We start from the raw sequence: 22104 nt of genomic DNA, 5'->3' as shown, positions 1-22104 counted from the left end.
TGGAGGTTAACAAAGAAGCTCGAGAACAAGTTAAGGACTGCACAAAGAGCGATGGAACGAACTATGCTAGGCCTAACAATAAGAGTCAGGAAGAGAGCGATGTGGATCAGAGAGCAAACGGGAATAACCGATATTCTAATCGATATTAAGAGAAAAACATGGAGCTGGGAAGGCCATGCGGTGCGTAGGATAGATAACCGATGGACTATTAGAGTTACAGAATGGGTGCCAAGAGAAGGGAAGCGCAATCGAGGACCGCGAAAAAGTAGACGGGGTGATGAAATTAGGAAATTTGCAGGTAGAAATGGGAATCAGCTAGCGCAAGACAGAGGTAACTGGAACTCGCAGGGAGAGGCCTTCGTCCTGCAGTAGAGATAATAGGCTGATGACGATGAATTGTTTTCTCTCGGACAAGCTGTCAAACAGCAATTTTAGTCTGATGTTTTTAAGGTGATTACGAAAAAATTAGCGAGGGAAACGCGCTAAATTTTGGTTACTTACTCCTTTCCGAACGTGCGGCAGCTTACACAGTTTCGGCTATAACCTAGTGATAAACGTGTCACAGACGGACCGATCGTTGTTCCCAATGCAACTTATTCACCGGACCGTGCTCCCGGTGAGTATTTTGCGTCTTTTAAAAGAAGCAAACTTATTCAAGGAAGTGGATTGGACACAGCGCACGAGGTTAGAACAACTTCGCAAGGACCACTGCAAGCCTGCTGCTGGAAAAGCGCGATATATTTCTTTAATTTTAGCTTGAGAAGTTTGAGATCGGCGTTTCCTTCCAAGCTGAACGGCTACAAAAAAGGGTAAACAGACTGCGGGTGGTATGTGGCCGATGGTCATTGGTTGACGAGCGAAACACATTGGGATAATTGGTTGTCAGCGGCAGGTTGCGTATCGCAGTATACAGCAGCGAAATGAGACAGGCACGGGGCTCATGACACTGGCCGATTCTACCGGCAACGTGGAGGGCCATAAGAAGCAGCAATTCATGAACCGTTTACTGCCCTTGATCCTCCCCGCCGCACGGTCCCGCAGATCTTTGGGCGGCTCGCTTTCAGGTTGAGTCGAGCGGAGTAACTCGATTGCTGGTAACCAAATGTACCTGCGAGCGGGCTGGCACCGAGCAAACGCGAGGGAGGGAGGGGGGCACATTGTTGACCCCGACGGCCCCGGGACGCGTGACTACGCCCATTATTGCACAAGTCTGTCCTCAAGAATGTTGACAATCGGTGCTGCGCCGCTACCATCTTTTGTGCGGTTTCGATGGCGAAAGCTAAGAGGTTAGTGTATGCCTCTGGGTCCAGAGGCGCGCGGGCCAGGTGCCTCATCGGAGCAGAATGCGCGTACGCGGTAGCCGTTTTTCACTGCGCGCGCAGTCGCTGTTTTGACCGTCGTGGGAACCCCTTTTGAGACTAAGGGCAGCCAACCCGTTTGGTGCCGAGCAGATGAGGACTTCCGGGAAGTGCTTACTCGCCAACTGTACGCGAGCCCGAAGTGCCGCAGTGACAGCTTTCGTTGACGTATCGCCCGCAATTGCTACGCTATCGGATGTTCCGGAGGTTGTACGCATGTACGAGCGTGCGACGGGGCTGACACAACACATAAAAAATACATCAATCAACCTGCCGACTTAGTTTGCAGGTGCTTCTGCTTCTTAGTATTTTATTGCTGCCACTGTGTTGGGCTCTGTTGCTTTAGGCTACGTATGCATTTCCTTTCACGGAACCTACAATTGCTATGCGTCTGTGTCCCCCTCCCTCGTTGCGTTTTTTGTAAGTTGCTTTTAGGGAGAAGAGCAAACACCTTGAACTTCGGTAAAAGCAATTGGACGTAAACGAGAGTCAATGCTTGAATAGCTCGTGGACCACCCACACAACTATCCTTGACAATCGTTTGACGATCGTCAAGGATCGTAAAACGATCGTCCGCCGGCACACCAATCGTTTGACGATTGGTGTGTAGGCGGACCATCCTCAAAACCATTCGGTGGCGATTGGACTTGGGGTGGATTCAGTGTCCATTGCAGGTTTGGGGTGGAGCACCGAGGGATGCAAAACGTGACGACGTTACTCCGACCAAGCGTTCGAGTATAAACTTGAGGTTTTCTGCACCATAGGCTCTGCCGATATAGGGTAGCCATATATGGGTGTTCCAGTTCCACTTCTTTTATTGCGATAGCAAATATATGGACACTCCAAAGCGGATTTCTGCCATCGGCATCGTCGTCGCCGTCGCCGTGAGATTCCGCATGACGTCAACTGCGATGAAATCGTCGCCGCGCTCCAGACGCTGTATGTGCGAGTGAAAGGGGGCGATGGGACGCGAGCTTTCATGGGGAGCGAACGCACGTCGGATAGCAAATGCGCGTTCTGCCCCGTACTCCGTGAAGGGCTGCAGAATTAAGCGTCCCTTTCCTCCTTTACAATCACCATATAGAGAGAGCAAACGCGACTTATTCCGTCGCGCGAAAGGCCGTGGGGGATGGGAGGGAGGGAGGGGAGGCGACGTTTAGCTGCGGCACCAAATGCGGATTTATATAATAACGTTGCGAGGCGAGAAGGTGGGTGAGATTTTCGACGCAGCTCGACGAGTGTCCCGCTCTGATCTCGTCGAAAACCTCCGAGCCGCCCCCAGGGGCACCGGCAACAGTCACCAACGCCCCGCGCGTTCGGTGTGAACGCCGGCAAAAACCCCAACGGCGTCGACAACAGTTCTGCGCGTTGCTGGTGCGGCTGCATGTCCAAGTTTATACAGCTGATAAAACTACTATCCTTACTCCGCATAGCTCTCTACTAATTTGCTATCGCAATTGATGCTTCGCCTTTGTGGTGAAACTGCGACATGTTATTTATGCGTATTTCTTTAAAATATCCTTGTAAATAGAAGTGTCTTGAAGCTCCCTGTGTGTCTGCTACCACCCATCCGAAGCCTCCAACGAACTTATCGAGTAGTAGTAGTAGTAGTGATTTTATTGAAGAAGAAAGTGACGCTTATTTCTGCTGCCCAATAGGGAGCACGGCGCAGCGTGAGGGGAAGGGGAAAAAGGAGATAAAGATGTTGAAAGGAAGGGAAGAGAAGAAGAAGCAGCAAGAGTCTCATCCGATCATGGAGGAGGCTGGTGATGGAGGCGATGGCCTGCTAGGGACGAGCGCTTAGCGATGGGCGGAGATTCCGTTCAGTTCCACAAACTCCAAAAGGCTGTGGAGAGCTCGGAGGTGGGGAGGCGACGGGAACAGGAGGTCGCTGGTTGTCGCAGCAGGTAGACCCTGTTGTCTGTAGGCAGTGATGACCCTTGAGCGGTCCTGTGCCAGCGCTGGGCATGCACAGAGAAGGTGCTCGAGGGTCTCGGGGTCGCCACAACGTTCGCAGGCCGGTGATGTGGAGCGTCCCTTGGCGTGCAGCCGCGCCGCCGTCCACACACAGCCCGTGCGCAGTCGAAGCAACGTTGCGCGTTCCCTCCTGGTAAGGCCACACTCTGGAAGTGGCCTGGCACCGTTGCCATTTGCCACTCTGGCATCCGGGTGGACGATTGTGAGCAGTTTTTTCAGGCGCTGCCTTGAAAAATCTGAGGAAGCGACTGCTCGTGTGAGCGGCACTTCAGGATGGTGGGCGGTTTTGGCGAGGGTATCCGCTGCCTCATTACCGGCTATTCCAACATGGGAAGGCAGCCAATGAAATGAGATGCTATCCCTAGCGGCAGTACTCTTCACTGGCGTAGACCCTCTCTGGCGGTGCTTCTCGAGTGAAGAAGTAATACCTCTACTCTTGAGAGGGAGGAAGAACAACTACTACCACCTAACATTAAGATTGAAGATGATGGTTTGCGTCGGCTGTTTTTCCGACGCAAGCGCCTGTACCATCATCTTTGTACACATCGCTGCTTGGTCGCACCAAATAATGATTCGTCAATAAACATCAAGACTCCGCCTTGCGTATTTTTTTCAATTCTAAAACAAAAACTAGCACTGTCATGGCTTTTAACGACGGGCAAAGTAATCGCCATCAAAAGTGAAGTCACTCGCAAGGGGTTTGTAACATTTCACCAATATTTCAAATAAACGCTTATACTAGACAAATCACATCTTGGAATATCCAACACCTCCCCATAGTGATGCAATGGGAATGATGGCGAATCATGAAGAAAATAATTTCATGGCCACAAACGATGGTGAAAATGCCGCAATACGGAATTCGCTCGTCCGCGATTGCATATGGCCGCTCATTAGCACACTTTGCACGACTGCTTATGTTGGCAAACTTCCGAAATGGCGGCTCAGTGGAACTACAGACTACGTTAAATTGGCGTTACCAAGCAAACTTCCTTTGAAGCTACTCGCCGGATGTTCCTTTAACTAACTGACAAGCTGATATGACGGCTACCTCATACCGCCACCACGCAAAATTGCCGGTGCTTTGCGGCAATATCCCTTTCTTTTTGAAGCGTTAACATCTGGATGCAGCGACCCAGAAACAGGAAAAATATATTCATCAAAAATGTTTACAGCTCCTCGTTACGTTTCATCATAATGAAAGCCCATAAACGTTGTTTGCACGACTCCCTTTCCCGCGCAAGTTTCAAAAAACGTGACTTCCCGACAGCCAATCAGAGAGCCAACATAGCGGATTACGGCCGTGCAGCCATCATGTGTGTGGAGAATAGAGCCCGTATACAAATTTGAGACGAGAGCTTCTTTCTTGTTGGGGGAACAGCGCAAAAGAAGATGACACGAAGACAAGAAGGGAGACACACACCAGCCCTTCTTGTGTTTTTTTGCGCTGTTACCCCATCGAGTATGTACTGACTAGCCCACGCCTCTATGGTGTTGCAATTTATTATTGCGATGGCAATTGTATGGACACCCCAAAGCGGATTTCTGCCGTCGGCGTCGTCGTCGCCGTCGCCGTGAGGTTCCATATGACGTCAACGGCGATGAAATCGTCGCCGCGCTCCGGACGCTGTACGTACGAGTTAAAGGGCGCGAAGGACGCGCGCTTTCACGGGGAGCGAACGCATGTCGGAGAGAAAACGCGGGTTCTGCGCCTGGGGCGGTATTCTGTAACAGTCTACCTAGTGTACTTAGTGTACTGTCCATTTCGGCGACCGTTGATTCGCTGCTGCTTGACGTGCAGGAAGGAGACTGGCTGGCACTTTCCTGCACGTCAAGCTGCAGCGAATCAACGGTCGCCGAAATGGCGAAATGGACATTCCACTAGGTAGACTCTTGCAGAATATCGCCCCTGCTCCCTGAAGGGCTGCAGAATTAAGCATCCCTTTCCTCCTTTACAATCACCATATATAGAGAGCAAACGCGACTTCTTCAGTCGCGTGAAAGGCCGTGGGGGGACAGGAGGGAGGGAAGGGAGGCGACGTTTAGCTGGGGCACCAAATGCGTATTTATATAAAAACGTTGCGACGCGACAAGGTGGATAAGATTTCCGACGCTGATCGACGAGTGTCCCATTCTGATCTCGAAAACCTCCGAGCCGCCCCCAGGGGCACCGGCAACAGTCACCAACGCCGCGCGCGTTCGGTGCGAACGCGGGCAAAACGCCGACGGCGTCGACAACAGTTCTGCACGTTGTTGGTGCTGCTGCATGTCCAAGTTTATACAGCTGATAAAACTACTATCCTCACTCAGCATAGCTCTCTACTAATTTGCTATCGCAATTGATGCTTCGCCTTTCGGGTGAAACTGCGACAAATTTTCATCAATAAAGCTTTTTTCTTTATTTGTCCGAGCCATATGATGACATGTGGGGTTTTATGGCGCAAGGGCAAGTATGGCCAAAGAGCGCAACAACGGGAGGCACTTCTCTCCAGCACCGACCGAGACATCCAGACACGGGTCCTAGCACGAGCTGAAGACGTCATCCTGAAGCACACAGCCTGGCAACCTACGTAGCTTAGCCTCCCTTACCCCTCACCCCTTCGAATAATAAAGTTGTCACTCCCTTGTCGTTTTACAGCTACGCTGAGAGCGCGTGGCCGATGCCTCTGCAAGACGCGCTTGTCAAATAAGCGAAATCAACGCAGTTCATGCAGCCAGCGGTGGGCGTGAAATGTTAGCGGAGCAAAGCGTAAGCAAGGCTTCGACTTTCGGGCGTACTGTGATTTATTTAACAAAATGCTCATCTATGCATTGAAGCACAAAAGCCCACCTATTTCGTCCCACACTTTAGGAAATAATACCTCAACATTGGTGTCATCGTGGAAATTAATTTCAAGTGGATGCGTCTTTCAAGCTCGGCGGCTACAATTCGTAAATTGCAATACGCGCCATAAAATAATTAATGAGGAAGTTAAATAGCAGTTGTTTGTTAATGAGTTCAATATGTGTGTCGATTTCTCGTGCAAGTCTGAAAAATCCCGCACAAGGACCAGAATTATATCTGCTATAGGCGATTTTTAAAAATTCAATAAATCTTAAAAATGATCACCCCATATACTAGCCGCCGTCTGCTGGGCGGCAGACGGCGACGCGCAGCGGACAACGAGCAGACGACGAGTGGAACGGTGGCACGTACGCAATGCCTACTGGTGATATTGGTTGTTGACTTCAAAAAATTTTTTCTCGCTTCAAACAAAATTTACTGGAATAAAAATTTCTAAGTCACAAGCTAAGAGGCCGGTGGTCATATTGAGCCATCTGACATATTTTTATCTGGATGGCCTTAAGGCTTAAATGTGGCATGAATCTCGCAAAAAATCCACTTTTTGCCAACTTTGGAGGTGTTTTTCTAAAAAAATATATGCCTTAAGAATTTCAAATTATTTTTAGCATACACTATAGCAACATGCAAAAAAGGAAGAAAAAATATAATAGTTGAAAATTTTGCGCAGTTTATGCAAAAAAAATTCTGAGAACGCAACATTTCTTGCTTTTTTAGTGAGCCAAGTAAACGCGATAAATTCTAAAATGCATTCAGTTATCACATTATATGAAAGAAGGATGCCCCTAGAATGCTCTAAAATAAACTTTGTTATTACACCTAGTTTCAGACTTGAACAAAAAAAATTTACCTCCAACCAACTATTGCTTCTTTACGGAAACTTCAAATAGCGCTCACGTGATCAAAAAAATTTTTTTGGATCTAAATACTTTGGTGAAACCTTATTCACACAATAACCATCCAGCCCAATTTTTTCAAGAAAATCAACGATGGTCGGTTTTTGGGCTGGGACGTTTCGCTTGGAATGACCCTATAGTGTCCCGTGAGCGCAAATTGCCGTATATATTGCTACGAGAGACACATTCTGCCAGGGGCAGACGACAATTTCTATACGACACTAAGGTTCTTATTCTATCGCTAACGTTGCTCATAGCTTGTCTTAAATTCTTTAAAAAGTTATTCCTCGGAATTTTGAGAAGGACCGCCCACAAGCAAATGTCATTAAACAAAACACCGAGAACGCATGCCTTTTATGTTAAATCTTCTCAGAATGACATGATAAAAGTGTCGAACAGTACCAGAAGATCGACCCACGCCAGAAGTTACGTTTTTACTAGAAAGCTCGCCTTCGTGCATAGCGTTCGCCACCTCCGTTTCTCTGTAAACATTACGGTTACATAAATGCAGCGTGAGAAGCAGTCAGGGATATTTGAATCCTATCGCGTTCCACTCTTAACGGCTAAGGTTAAGCGTCCTCCAAACTTTTTCTCGGGCCTTAATGTACGGCATTCGGCAACCGATAGGCTTGTTATAATGGAAAGACAATCGGTGTATTCGGACCGAACATTGGTGTTTATTGAAGCTTGACGTTATTAATGTACTTACAATAGTTGGAAGTGTGCTACTGCATCCATTACTTATCATTGGCTGGATATTTTATAAATCGGGATGTATATACAAGCTCTTTTAGCGAACACGTTCAAAAAATTTTGAAAGTTCCTGTGGCAGGTCGCACAATTCTAGTACATTAGCGGGTCTACTCGAAGAGGCGGACATTACTTGCAGAAAAAATTGAAATGCATAATTGACTAATTAACAAATATTTCCTAATGAAGTTTTTAAATAATTACCTTATGGCCCGTATTTGCAATTTACAAATTATAGACTTGGAGTTCACAAGGCGGATCCACATGAAACGAATTCTCAGGATGACACCAGTTTCGAGGTAGTAATTCCCGAACATTGCGGTGAAATGCACTGGCGTTCCAGTTAATTCCTTAACAAAACGTCGTTTTAAGGATTGTATCACAGAACTGGAACGCCAATGCTTTTCTCCGCAAAGTTAGGGAATTAATATCTTGAAACTGGTGTGATCCTAAGAATTCGTTTCTCGTGGATCCGCCTTGCGAAATCTACGGATAGAATTTTTAACTTGTAATATGGGCGAAGAGGTGATTAGTTAGAAACCTAATTATTGAATTTTGGTTAGTTATTCGATCATGCATTTCAATATTTTTGTGGCAAGTAATGTCCGCCACTTCGACTAGAACGGCTCATGAACTAGAATTGTGGTGTCTGCTAAAGGCAACCTTTGAATATATTTTAAAGTGTTGGCTGAAACAGTACAGGGCTGCTTTGTAACAATATTGAATTGCAAATCCCCAACCAACAGTCGGAATATATGGCGATACAATTATTTGTTGTTTACAAAAACTTCTGGAAGGTCAAAAATAGCCGCACTTTCTACATTGCAATTACAGTACCCTTATATCCAAAAGACCAACAAACCTGATAAAAAAGAAAAAAAGAAAAAGCCATAGAGGTGAAATGCTGCACTCGTGCAACATAAATTTATGTTCGTGTTCATAGAAAGTGACACCTGCTTGCTAAAACACACAGCGTAGTGAATAATAAGTCGCTGTTGCAGTATTTCTCAGAAACGGGCTTGCATGCTTATATTTAGCCCCATTATGATGTTATTCCGCGTGGCAAACAAGCAAAAAAAAAAAGAAGTGCACAAAATACTGAAACCGGATATATGCGAAAGCTATGTATCTCCAAATACGCGAAACTTTGCTTTTGACCTTATCCTCCTTTCGGCAGATACACTGTGTAAAATTATCGTTTGATGATTCACAAAGCGGTGAAAGTCACCGAGACGAGGAAATGTTCCTAAGTACGCTCGCACGGTGTAAGATGCGTGCACTTGTTATAAAATTACCAAGCATGGGCTTGCGTAATGTACAATACGCATGCAATCGACATGAAATGCCCGTTATACAGAACTTACAATTTGAGCCTGGGATTTATTGTCGGAGCATTGCGCGGGCGCAGATACGGGTACTGGGAATGCGACTTCGAGGCCATTCCGAGTTCGTGAGTCCCGTTAAGATGTTTGGCAAGACGAGTGAATATAGTGCGTCCACACCTGCGCGTACCAGGATCATGTGCCTGAGCGGTACGGTAGATATAAGATACATTTGCCTAGCGTTCACTACTGTGACGTTTGCACCCAACACGCGACCGGAGAAGACTTCTTTTATCTTTGCTTTTTAGTTATAAAAAATCTCGCATGCAATGTGAAGTATGCATTTAAAGGACTGTAAAATAATTCATTCGAATTATGTGGTTTTATTTGTGCAGGATCTCTGGGTCCTTCGAAAAAAAAACAAAAAGTGCACCTTTTTCCATTCGTCGTAATTGACGGAACATGTCGGCACACTACACTTGTTTGGCATTTCGACGCATTCGAAAAAAATGCCACACAATCCGACACATGCCTTTAACAACGGCATGCATCCGCTGCGGTGGTGCCAGCGAATGGAAGGTGGCCAGAGCAATGGGTGACCAGGGGCAGCCCTGTTCTCGAACGCATGCCTGAAAGCTTGTCTGGAACTGTCTAGGAACTTTCTCGGTCTGAAATTTGTCTAGAAACTGCATGGGTGCGGCACAACTGCACAAGCTTAGCTGAAACCGCTTAATGAACCCCAATTCTTCGAAGTTTGCCATTTCAGTGCCCGTTCTTAACCGTTTGTCTTTGTTGTTGGACACTCTCATAATTAATCTGAGAATATTCTCCGTTTTTGTGGTGAGAGGGGCTATATATTTAGCATTCCAGCCCTTCGAGTCCACCAAAAGCCCTAGGATTTTGATAGAGTCTACTCTAGGGATGATATGCCTATCCCCGGTACGAACGCTAATGGGCACCTGATCGATAGGGGCAGTCCCCCTGGCAGCCATTAAACCACCTCAGACATTATTCGTCACATAATCTAGTTCCCAGCTCACATGGGACCAGACGTAGTACCGGGTCACCTGAACCCCAATGAGATAGCCCACAACCGTGCGCAAGGTTTAATATGGCGCAATGGGACGGTGTCTCGGGTGAGTTCGGGCGAGCTCGTCCACAGTGATCCTTAATATTCACGAAATCACATCACATTACAGAGGGGATAGGCAGAGGTTTCCCTTCCCCCACCATAAGCTCAACAGATCACAATCTAGCACGCCCCGCAAGCTCCAGACGGGGTCCTAACCGTCTCGGGGGCTTTCTGAACATGCTCCATCCCGACATTAATCCATTCTGCCCAGATTGTGGCACTGAATTTGGCTCATTAAATCACATGCTCTGGCAGTGGCCTGTGTTACCGGATTTTAACCAAGAAGAAGGACTGGACGAAGGCCATCACAGACCCCAGACAAGACGTCCAGCTCCTGGCTGTCAAGACGGCGCGTGAACGAGTGGAGAGGCACGGCATCTCTGTTCCGACATGGGACTAGCCAACGGCTAGAGACTTACCTAGTAGCCTCACTGCCTAGCTTCTCAGGACCTAAATAAAATTGTTTACTACTTCTACTTCCCGTTGCTCGAGCTGAGCTCATCCTCCAACTTAGTTGACTACCACCATCACAACCTTTGAAATAAAAATGACGGCGGCCATCTATTCTTCGAAGAAGAAACATTTACGGGCACCCAATGCTAGGTAAACGGGCATTTGTACAGTTCGGCCTCATCGAAATGTGGCCGCCACAGCCGAGCTTGGATCCCGTGTCCTCTGGAACAGCAGTGCAACGTCCACCAGAACAGCAGAACAACAGAATCCGTTAAAATTGATGGGCGACGCTATTGCCGTTAGCAGGTTATTGGTGTGTACTCGATATAAATGATGCACTGCTTATGTGCCATACCTAGTAGCACATAACCAGTGGCACATACTTTGTACTAGGAAACGATCTCTTTGCCTAAGTGCAACGAGAACTCTCCGGCATCGTCGTTCTGAGTGAGCCACGCTGGCGTGAAAAAAGGTTCATTCGAGAGCGCCAAGTACCTAGTGACCCATGCCCCGCGACCCAAGTTGGTCCGACAGTTGGTTTCGATCCCGGTTGTCTCAGCAGAGCAGCCCGCTGAGACAACCGGGATTCCCCTTGACCAGTCTGGAACGTCACTAGCGACGTGGACCCGCTGCAAAAATATAATAAGATAACGATGCACTTGGCTTATCATACTGCATGCAACAGCAGTGGCAGATGGAACGACTGAAATAACCCTTCGCCGCTTACATGCGCAGGTTGGTCCGCATATTTGCTACATTTTATCCTCTATATACTAAGTTACTTTCCGTCCGCTACTGTTGCTGCTGATATTGCGTTTGTTGTGGCCACGACCTACTGTATATACTGACCTGCTCAGCTGGCGGCTCTCTATGGAGCTGACTGCGCCGGTTCTCGTTCCAGAGTTCGCCGCTAAGGCGGCGCTCGAGTTACCCCACCCGAGCATCGACGGGCTATGGTTACAGCACACGCGGGCGCGCTCTACAAGTGCTTCACTCGCGCAACGTGCTCAATTATAGGCATATTTTGATTTATTGTAATGTTTGTGGTAGTGAGAATGTTTATCTGCACTTCAGCCAACATTGCAAAGCGTTTATTTACAAAAGAAGCAACTGCACCAAGACTGGTGTACTATTCGGTTCTTCAGCGAATTACTGACGTTGCGCACGTTTCTGTCTTTGTGTTGTTGACCGTGCAAGTGAGAAATGGGCCTATTTGTCGTGCACGAGCTTAACGAACCATATTATGCGCGCTTAGTAGAGCCCTCCTGTATAAATACTATTTCCAGCGGTCGCTTGGAAGGCAGTTTAATTTTTCTCTTTTTTTTCTTTCTTTGCTGGCGCTGAATGTTTTCATGTTGCTAGATTTGTTCGAGACTCTTTAACAGATATTTTGGGTCCCGGAGAGTGTCTAAGGAGCATTGTACTGTTCAAGAAAGTCTACAATCTGCGATACAATTCCAAGGCCCATGCAGTGTGCAAGTGTGGGCACCATCAACCGCAATCTCCTAACTCTCATTGAAGATTAGTGGTGCATCTGTTTCTACCAATAATCAACTTGTCGTTCTGTGATAGGCTTTGCGACGCGCGTAACCTATACGACCGAGGACCCTTTATTTACTGCATAAAATTCGACTTTATAACGTACACCCATGAGCAAAAGTATGCGGACCACAGGGTCGCCGAAAAAACTGAATTTCTTCGTAGATTAATAACCATAAACTGGAATTAATGGGTACACTGAAAAGTTCGCAATGCCAAGTTTGGACTGCAGTTCTCAATTTCAAGTTGCGTTCACAGGCGGAGGAAAAAAATCGGCTTTATCGCGCAACCCCTGGTCTCGTATACTTTTGCTCACGGGTCTACGTGCACTTCGTTTCACTTCCTTTTTGCTGATTACATGCGGCTCGCTTTTGGTACGGCACCTATAGGGTACAATGCACCTAGGGTACAATGAATATATAAGTATTGGAAGCAGTAAAGGATTACGAATCCGTTACTGATGATATTTGTGCAGCCCATTTTGCTAACTGTAACAACGACATATTTCTAGAATGCCTCGACCAGCCCCCTGCCCCCGCCTTAAAGTATATGAAGCTGGGGGGGGGGGGGGGGGGGCTGCCCTAGGCAGCTGCGAACCTGGTCTGCAGGACGACGTCCTGCGCTGCACCGTGGAGGTGATGGGGCTCTACCACGAGTAGATGTCTCTGTCACCATCCCACCCCCGCAGATCCTGCAGGGTTTTAATCCTGACAAATAAAGTTGTTCATTCATTCATTGAAAGCAGTACATCTTACCATCCGTCTTTATGTCATATTCTGGCCTTTGTTGCAGAAATATTTTGCAACCCTTGCCTCGCATGCTCGCAATGCAAATTTGATACCGGTGGCGAAGGTATTCGGGTAATGCCATTAAGTGACAATAAATGTACGGGCACATCTCTGTATTCACATAACACCTACGTATAACAATTTAAGGCATACAGCTGCATTTTCGGCACGCCAAATAACACTAGGGCAGCCTCACCTTTTCTAGAAATTGCACGCCTTGATCCATTTTTTCACCCAGGTGCGTAAAGCGGGAACTCAATGTAAGGTGTATGCCAGGCGTCTTACCCTGCCGTGATTTACACAAAGTCACGTAGCAGTGCGACATTATTGTTGATTTTGCTCAATCAACGTACTTTTGCTCCTTTTCTTAGTCGTACAAAGTGCAACATCGCCGCAAACACGCAAACATCGCCGCTTGGCGCGAGCAGACGTGCGGCGCAGATGGGGTAACTAGTAGCGCCATAAGGCTCGTAGTGGCGGAAATATGAGCTAGAACAGGCACGCTGGCGTTCTGCTCGCTGGTCAATAGTACAGTAGGTCGTGGTTGTGGAATTGCTTTTTCAAGAGACACCAAGTCGGACAACGCTGATATCTGCTTATCATATCACAAGGATGTCACGAAAGGCTCAGTTGCTATAAGGTGTTCTGAATTCGCTTTCGGATATTATACTGGAAATTGTTCACGAGTGGCAGAAATAGCAGTCAAACCAACCATGACACCAAGGAAACATGGCTATGCTCTACGTGCAGTTTCAAAGTTAAGGAGCAGTCACAATACTGCGAAAGCTAAACCCGAGCAGGACGCTAACATCACGGCAAAACTCGCCTTCGTGAATACTAAAATAACTTTATTTCTTCAATTACTGAACAATACTGATGATCTGAGCGTTATAAGACACACTGTTCAATGTGTCGCAAAAGCAGTCCAGTTTGTTTTCTTATCCTCAAGATATCGTACCACGATGACGTTTATCACTGCGCAATTGCTGAAAGTGGGGCAAGAGCAGCTTTAAATAGAAGCGCCGACTTCACAACAGGAAGAGTGGTAAAAAAATAGAAAGAGAGCTGAGGGACCCTGGTTAGTACAGCTGGTGACAAAACCTGAAAATACGTGGAATAGAGCAGCATGAGGGCGAAGAAATTTTAGACCACGTGAATGGTGTAACCAGGAAACTAAATCTGCCTGAGTTTACGTCAACGGATATTTAGCAACACACAGGTTGCCTTCTAAACCAGAGAAATTATCTCATTTTCCAATGAGATTCAAGACGCACTCAGCGAAAGAACAGTGGTTGCAACAGACAGAACTTTCGCGAAGTAAGCTTGCTTACATTCGCTTCAGTGACAACCTTACTGCTCAAATTATGGTTGTGGTTGACCATGGACAACTGAGAAAATCACGCCAATATTTGTGACAGGGAATGACAAAATTTGTTAAGGAAAAAAAGCAGGGCAGCCATGTCGTTTGAATAAGTACAGAAGAAGGCATGCAAGAAAATGTGCAAAGGAAGTGCTTTATTGATCCTAGGCTTGCAGATTTTAACACGAAAGTGTTTTATGCCGGGGTCCACCAAGACTTCACTGACGTATTTCCGTCACGGAAATACGTCATAGAACATAATACAAAGAAAGAAACGAGAAGAAAAAGTTCCACAAACATGCAAAATTTGGAAATAGAACCCACGACCTCTCGGTCCGCGACGATAGATCGCCGAGCGTTTAACCCATTGCGCCACAAACGCATTTGCAGAGATCTACACAGACGTGCCTTATATATCTAACACTCCTCCGTATACCCGCGCTCTTGCTCGGGGCGGTGCCGCCGCCTACGAGCAGAAAAGAGAAGTACTGCATTATGACACTAACGCGCACCGACAGTGAACGCTTCGGTGGTCTCAGCACTACGACGCCTCGATGCCAGCATTCGAAGGGACGCTGGCATCAAGAAGCACTACCAACGCCACCTAGGTGGCGTTCACCGTACTCAGCACAGCGGAGCGTGGCCTTCGCAATTAGCTCTGAAAATGTTTCTGAAGTTGATCGCGGAGGCTGCAATTACGACGCGCTGTACGCGCTGATTTGACTCGGTGACGATTCAGTTACGTGCTTTGTCTTTCGCGTTGTATTAGTGTGTCAGTTACGTGCTTCGTCTTTCGCGTTGTGCTAGCGTGTGCAGCGTAGTGCAGCTTCCATATGCACGACGGTTGCTCATGGTCATCGACGTTGGTAGTCGTGTTGGAGGAGACGTGCCACCAGGCGTCAGCGTGGGTGCATCAACGCCTAAGGGCGCTTTAGCCACAAAACACCAATAGACATTATATATCAATGTGCAATAAACATTACACTACTTCTGTGAAGACACGTTTCACTTTCGTGTTCTATACCGATTCCTATATAAGAGGGATCAACCACATTTTTTTACACCACTATTAATCAACCATCTTTTAGTTGCCGTTACTATGCCACTTCCTCATTTCACAGAGCCACGCACCACGTAGTAACAGGACATGGAGTGTTATTGTTTTCCCATCTAAATACACGTAGTTTGCGGAACAAAAAAAGGCATTGCCTCTTACTGGTTAGTGTGAGGGCATGTATTTGATGTTCTGGATTTTACAAAGACTTGGTGCACGGATTGTCACTGATGCAGATGCAGTTTAATAATTATCATAGCGAATCCTTGTGTCACGGTAATTTTCCGAGAGGAGGCGTGCCACTTTACACAAGGAATACTTCATATGATGTCTTAGGTGAGCACTTGATATTTACGGATGACTATGAATCCCTTTGCTATCTCGAACCCTTAATTACAGTTGCGGTGGTTTTCCGTCCCCCCCCCATAATATTTATTTTATTTATTTATTGAGTTATTACATACTGCTCGACTTATATATAAGGCTGTAGCAGGGTCGGGACACAAATACAACGGTGAAAGTGGTATCAAACGTGGTTCACAGTTTCTGTTAAAAATGTCGCAGTTTCACACGAAAGGCGAAGCATCAATTGCGATAGCAAATTAGTAGAGAGCTATGCGGAGTAAGGATAGTAGTTTTATCAGCTGTATAAACTTGGACATGCAGCGACACCAGCAACGCGCAGAACTGTTGTTGACGCCGTCGGGGTTTTTGCCGGCGTTCGCACCGAACGCGCGCGGCGTTGGTGACTGTTGCCGGTGCCCCTGGGGCGTCTCGGAGGTTTTCGACGAGATCAGAGCGGGACACTCGTCGAGCTGCGTCGGAAATCTTACCCACTTTCTCGCCTCGCAACGTTTTAGATGCGAAGCATCTTATGCTCGGGGCTATGTCACTACCTCCCTCCCTCCCTCCGCCGTGCGGCGTCGACTTCCGGTTCCGCTTCCGGTTCCGCTTCCACTTGCGGTTCCGCTTCTGGTTCCGGAGAACGCTTCCGGTGTTTTGCCCGAATGATCCCCAGGTGCTTCGCCCACTCATCATCATTCACTTCGTCCTCTCATTCTCCTCCCGCAACGCCGCTATGAGTGCCACGGACAGCGCCAGCGTCAATGCCAGTGTCAGCGCCGTGGACAGCGCCGCGGAGAAAAGGGCTCGAGCCACTGTCACGAAACGGCAGCGGCGACAGGCCTATCTGAAAACTAATGGGAACTTGAGTCGACCCCATGGCTCTTTCGCATACTACTCAGGGTTCCCATACGGGAAGATGGCGTAATTTTTTTGTATAAATACGCATTTGGTGCCGCAGCTAAACATCGCCTCCCCTCCCTCCCTCCCTCCCTCCCGTCCCCCCACGGCCTTTCGCGCAACGGAAAAAGTCGCGTTTGCTCTCTATATATGGTGATTGTAAAAGAATAAAGAGATGCCTAATTCTGCAGCCCTTCAGGGAGCACGGGGCAGAACCCGCGTTTGCTCTCCGACGTGCGTTCGCTCCCCGTGAAAGCGCGCGTCCCTCGCCCCCTTTCACTCGCACATACAGCGTCCGGGGCGCGGCGACGATCTTATCGCCGTTGACGTCACACGGAACCTCACGGCGACGCCGACGGCAGAAATCCGCTTTGGCGTGCCGATATAATTGCTATAGCAATAATAAAAATTCCAAATATTGTGGTCAACGAATAAAGGCAATACAGATACTTTCCCATAAGTAATGTCAATGAGTGCAATTCGTATACACAAAGTAATAATAACACTGTAAACATATTTAAAAAAAGAAACCTTATCACGAACAATCACTGACATGAAAAACACCGATACATACATTTATTTTTTAAGCTAAGGCAGTAGAGAAATATAATTAGTTAGTCTGGAGACAAACATATTAGTTCACCTACAACTAACGACCGGTTCAGGTAGTGCATTCCATTCTGTTATTGTCCGTGGGAAAATGAGGACTTAAATTTGTCATTGTGGAATCTATACTCTTTGAAATGTCTGCTATGATTTGTTTTAGTGGGCCTGGTGTCTGAGAACGATAGGAGTCGGCGGTTATTTCCGTTTACTTAATTGTTTAAGAGATGGAATACGAACCTGAGACGTAGGAGCTTTGCACGTTTGTTTATTGTGAAAAGAACTGCTCTCGCAAGGTATTCAGTAGGCGAATCATGGCGTCGATCATGTACACAAATCTAATTTCTTTCCTTTGTACTGCTTCTAATTTATCAACACATCTTTTCGTGCCATATAATACCACAAAGTACATATAATATCATAATACCTATAATACCATACCATACCATATAATGGCGTGTTCTTCAGCTCTTTTTTTTTTTGAACGATTATTTGAACACTTTGGTTCTCTGGTTGTTACAGCAAATACTTTAGGAGACTTCTACCTTACCCAACTCTGTTCAGACACTATGGCTAACCAACTTCTTGAGACTTTGTATGTTGCCGGGTTCTATGACATGATTACTGTGCACAGGCGACAGGAATGAGCAAGCATGTGCCTTTGTTTTGATCTGTTTGCGAATTACAGGCTGAAAAAAAATACAGACTATATTTTTCCAGTAAGCTGATTATCGATAATAGCATTGGAGAATTCCGTAGCCTCCTAAGCAATGTCACGTGGACAGATTTCATAAACGTAAAAACCTGAATAATGCGCACAAAATACACGACAGCTCGAATGTGTCATTTCCACAACGTAACGTAAACGTATGCATGACCGTCAGAAAACTATGCATCACCAAAAATTGCTAGAAGGGATAAAGAATCGCGATGAGGTCTGTCACACCTGTACAGTAATGATAAACATTGGAATGCCCACTAAATAATAAAAAATCTGAAAAAAGATGAACAGGCCATGTAAAGACACAATATACTGCATGCTACATAGCGAAGTTTACTGGAACTTTTAAGATATTAAAAAAAAACATAGCTACTTTCCGGACTCTTATTGAGCTATAACAACGTGTGCTGTCCGAAGAATTTAAAATTGATGAGATGACCTATTCCAGCGCAATTTTGGCAGACAAATTTAACAGTCATTTTTAAACTTAAGTAATATAAAAAAATCACCAACAAATACAATGAAAATGTAACAGTGATCGAACAGAAGGCAGCTAAACTTTGTTTGCCACGGACAACTCCAGGGGATGTACAAGCAATCAGCAAAAGTTTGGATGATACATTTTTGAAGTGCTTACGACGTAATCGTAGGGAAGCCTGTAAAAGCATTCTCGGATAATGTTTTATCTCTCTCTACCACATTTTCAACGGCATGATAGAACATGGCAGATTTCGTGAAAAATATAGGATTGCCCGCGTCTGCGCTGTACACATATGTGGAGAGAAGTATATTCTGGGCAACTGTCTACCGATATTACTTCTACCCATAAGAGCGTGTTATCAACAGCAGACTTGTTACTTATTTTGGAACTAAAATGCTTTATCACAGGAACACCAGTATGGTTTCAAAAAAAGGAGACGGTAGAAAACGTTCTCCTGAGCATTAAAGGGCCCCTAAACCACCTCAGATATTTTTTGAACATTGCAAGTAAACAGGCGCATCGAGTTCAGAATGCCTTCACGATCAACGATGCCAAACGCTGCAGCGCTACGCGCCGCGGGCGCGCTACAAAACCAGAAAAACAATGCCGTCCTCCTCCCCTCGCCTTTCCGGTAACCCCAGCGGTCGTCATGATGTCAGCAGGGGGATCTGGTGATGTCAATGGCGGAAACGATGTCCATTGGTCGAACAAGAACCTACGACTTCCGCTTTGTCTGCTAGCAGGGACGCGCGCTCCCTGCTCGTCCTCGCCGTGTTGCTCGCTTGTGCGCGCTTGCGCATAGGTAATTACAGCCCGAAACGCAAGTGCCAAATCGCTCGTTTTCCAACACAGTCATGCTTAGCGGTCTCATTAGCTGCGCAAACAGAGTGCGACGTTGGTCTTTCCAGACGTGCGCACAACACAGGGTCTATAGCGGCGCGCTTCGCATAACACGCGCCGGCACCGCAGCAACAGCGGGTAGCCGAGAAGCGCCGAGTTCACGTCCACGTTACCGGCACGCTAACTCGCCGCACGCCGTTTGCCATTCGCGGGCCGCCGTTCGACAGCGGTTTTGCTCGCGAGCGATGAGAATTCTTTGCCGTACGTAGAGAGGATGAGACCGGGACTCATTTGTGCGGTAGCCTCACCGCCGCTGATCGCTCGACGACGCCGATATCGTCGCTAGGCCTTTCCCTGTTCCCTTCAAAGCTAAAGCGGACGGCGCTTCGAAATTAATTACCGACGCTCACAAGCCGCAACATTTTATTATCGTTGTTATCGCTCTTCGCAATAATTGTACACAAAGAAGAAAAATACGCTGATATTAGCGGCGCCGTCGGCTACAATGCGAGCAGTCCACAGCCGAACCGGTCGTCTCCCGTCGGTAGCAGTAGAGCACTGCACGGGCCCGGGCCGGCCCGAAAGCCCGGGCCCGGCCCGGCCCGCGCCCTGGGCCGGGCCGTCCGAATCGTTTTGTCGGCGGGCTCGGGCCGGGCCCGGGCTTAAAGCCGCGGGCCCGGGCCGGGCTCGGGCTTGAAGCCACGGGCCCGGGCCAGACTCGGGCCCGCTTATTGAAGGGCCTAAGTAGGCCTTCGAGCACACGCGATCGTTATGCATTGCATGGTTCAATGCATTCTGTGCCAAGCTGAAGTGACACGTGCAAGATGACTATCATCATCATCATCAGTCTATATTTATGTCCACTGCAAGACGAAGGCCTCTCCATGCGATCTCCAATTAACCTTGTCTTGCGCTAGCTGATTCCAATTTGCGCCTGGGATCCTTACTTCATCACCCCACCTAGTTTTCTGTCGTCCTGGACTGCGCTTCCCTTTTCTTGGTATCCATTCTGTAGCTCTAATGGTCCATCGGTTATCCATCCTACGCATTACATGGCCTGCCCAGCTCCATTTTTTCCGCTCAATATCAATTAGAATTATCGGTTATCCCCGTTTGTTCTCAGATCCACACTGCTCTTTTGACTGTATATCTTATCAGATGACTATATCTTATCAAAGAAAATAGTAAAACAGATGAAGTTCTCATTTTTAATAGCGGAGCTGTTTCAGCCGGGCCAAATGTGTCCGCTGAATCTAAAAATGTGGGCCGATCCTGGCAGCAGTGCAGAAAGGGTCCAAGCGCAATGGCACATACACCTGTGAACTAGCGAAGCTGAGCCTGGATAAGTCTAGCTAAGAATAGTGGGGACTAATTGCCTATTGATAGGCAATTGATAGCCAATCAATAGCTAGTTCATAATCGATCAATAATCAATAAATTCCTGAAAATGCTAGGGATGACTTGGTAGTGCTTAGCCTAGCCCAAATACGTGGCCAATACCTTACGATAGCCAATCGGCAGCCAATCAATAGCTAATCGATAATGGATCAATAATAAATAAATTCCGATAACTTGGCAGTGCTTAGCCTATCCCAAATACGTGAACAATATCTTGCAATAGACAATCAATAGCGAATCAATAGCTAATCGATAATCAATAATAAATAAATTCCGGGAAATGCTGGGGATGACTTGGTAGTGCTTAGTCTAGTCCAAAAGCCAGGACTAGCTAGGTGCCCATCATCTCCGCTGTCTCTTTAGCATTGCGCAGCCAGTGCAAGCTACGCTAATTTGTTTTTTCCTTTTCCGCAAAAACGAACATTGTTTCCGCGTAAGGAAAAATAAATTATACAAAGAACCACTCCTCAAACCATTTCCATGTTACCGCTTTTGCGATCGCACTATTAGAGAGTAATAGTTGAGCGGCTCAGCGGGCCAGCGGGCCCAGCGATGGAGCGGAGGGGACAGCGGAGCGCAAGATGAAAAGAAGAGTAATAGCTGAGCGACGCCCCGCTCGTTTCAGCGGATAGTACTGCTGCGCCATCTGTTGAACAAGGTTGAATTACTCTCGATCAAGCAGAGACTTTGCTGCGTTACCTGCCGAATAAAATTGAAGTTACTGCGAAAAGAATATTATTTGAAATATTAAAAAAAAGAAAAGAAAAATATTAAAAAAAGAAAAGAAATATTATGCGAAAAGAACGTTCGCGTTCGCTGCCGCTTCTTGAAAACGCTCGCACGCTCGTCCGCTGCGCACGCTCCGCTGAAGAGACGAAATGAGCGGGCGAGCGGCGCGCTCCGTGAACACGCTGGATGTCCCAGCGGGCCGCGCAGCGCAGTTGGCGTCTCCGCTCATTCGCTGGGCCCGCTGGCCCACTGAGCCGCTCAACTATTACTATCTATTACCAGTGTCGATAATGTGGCATTATTTTAGCGCTAAGGCCAGTTACGTTTTGCTTCAATGCATAAAACAGCGTTTTCCTCAAAAAGTTAATTGGAACGCCCATGAATTTTGTCGGGCATATTGAAAATTAATATCTCGAAACTGGTTCAGTCGTGAGAATTCGTTCCAAGTGGATACGCCTTGCGAACTCAGCGGCTATAATTCGTAGATTGAAAGATGTGCAGTAAAATAATTTAAAAATTAATTCGCGTAATTATGTTAAATATTCAAGTAGGCGTTTTTACCATCCATTAGGCCATCCATGTCAGAATTAGCTTGTAACTACAAAAAACAATTAGCCTC

This window comes from Dermacentor silvarum, chromosome 5 (genome assembly GCF_013339745.2).
Source record: "Dermacentor silvarum isolate Dsil-2018 chromosome 5, BIME_Dsil_1.4, whole genome shotgun sequence".
Lineage (NCBI taxonomy): Eukaryota > Metazoa > Arthropoda > Arachnida > Ixodida > Ixodidae > Dermacentor > Dermacentor silvarum.
This window is presented reverse-complemented; position numbering follows the sequence as displayed.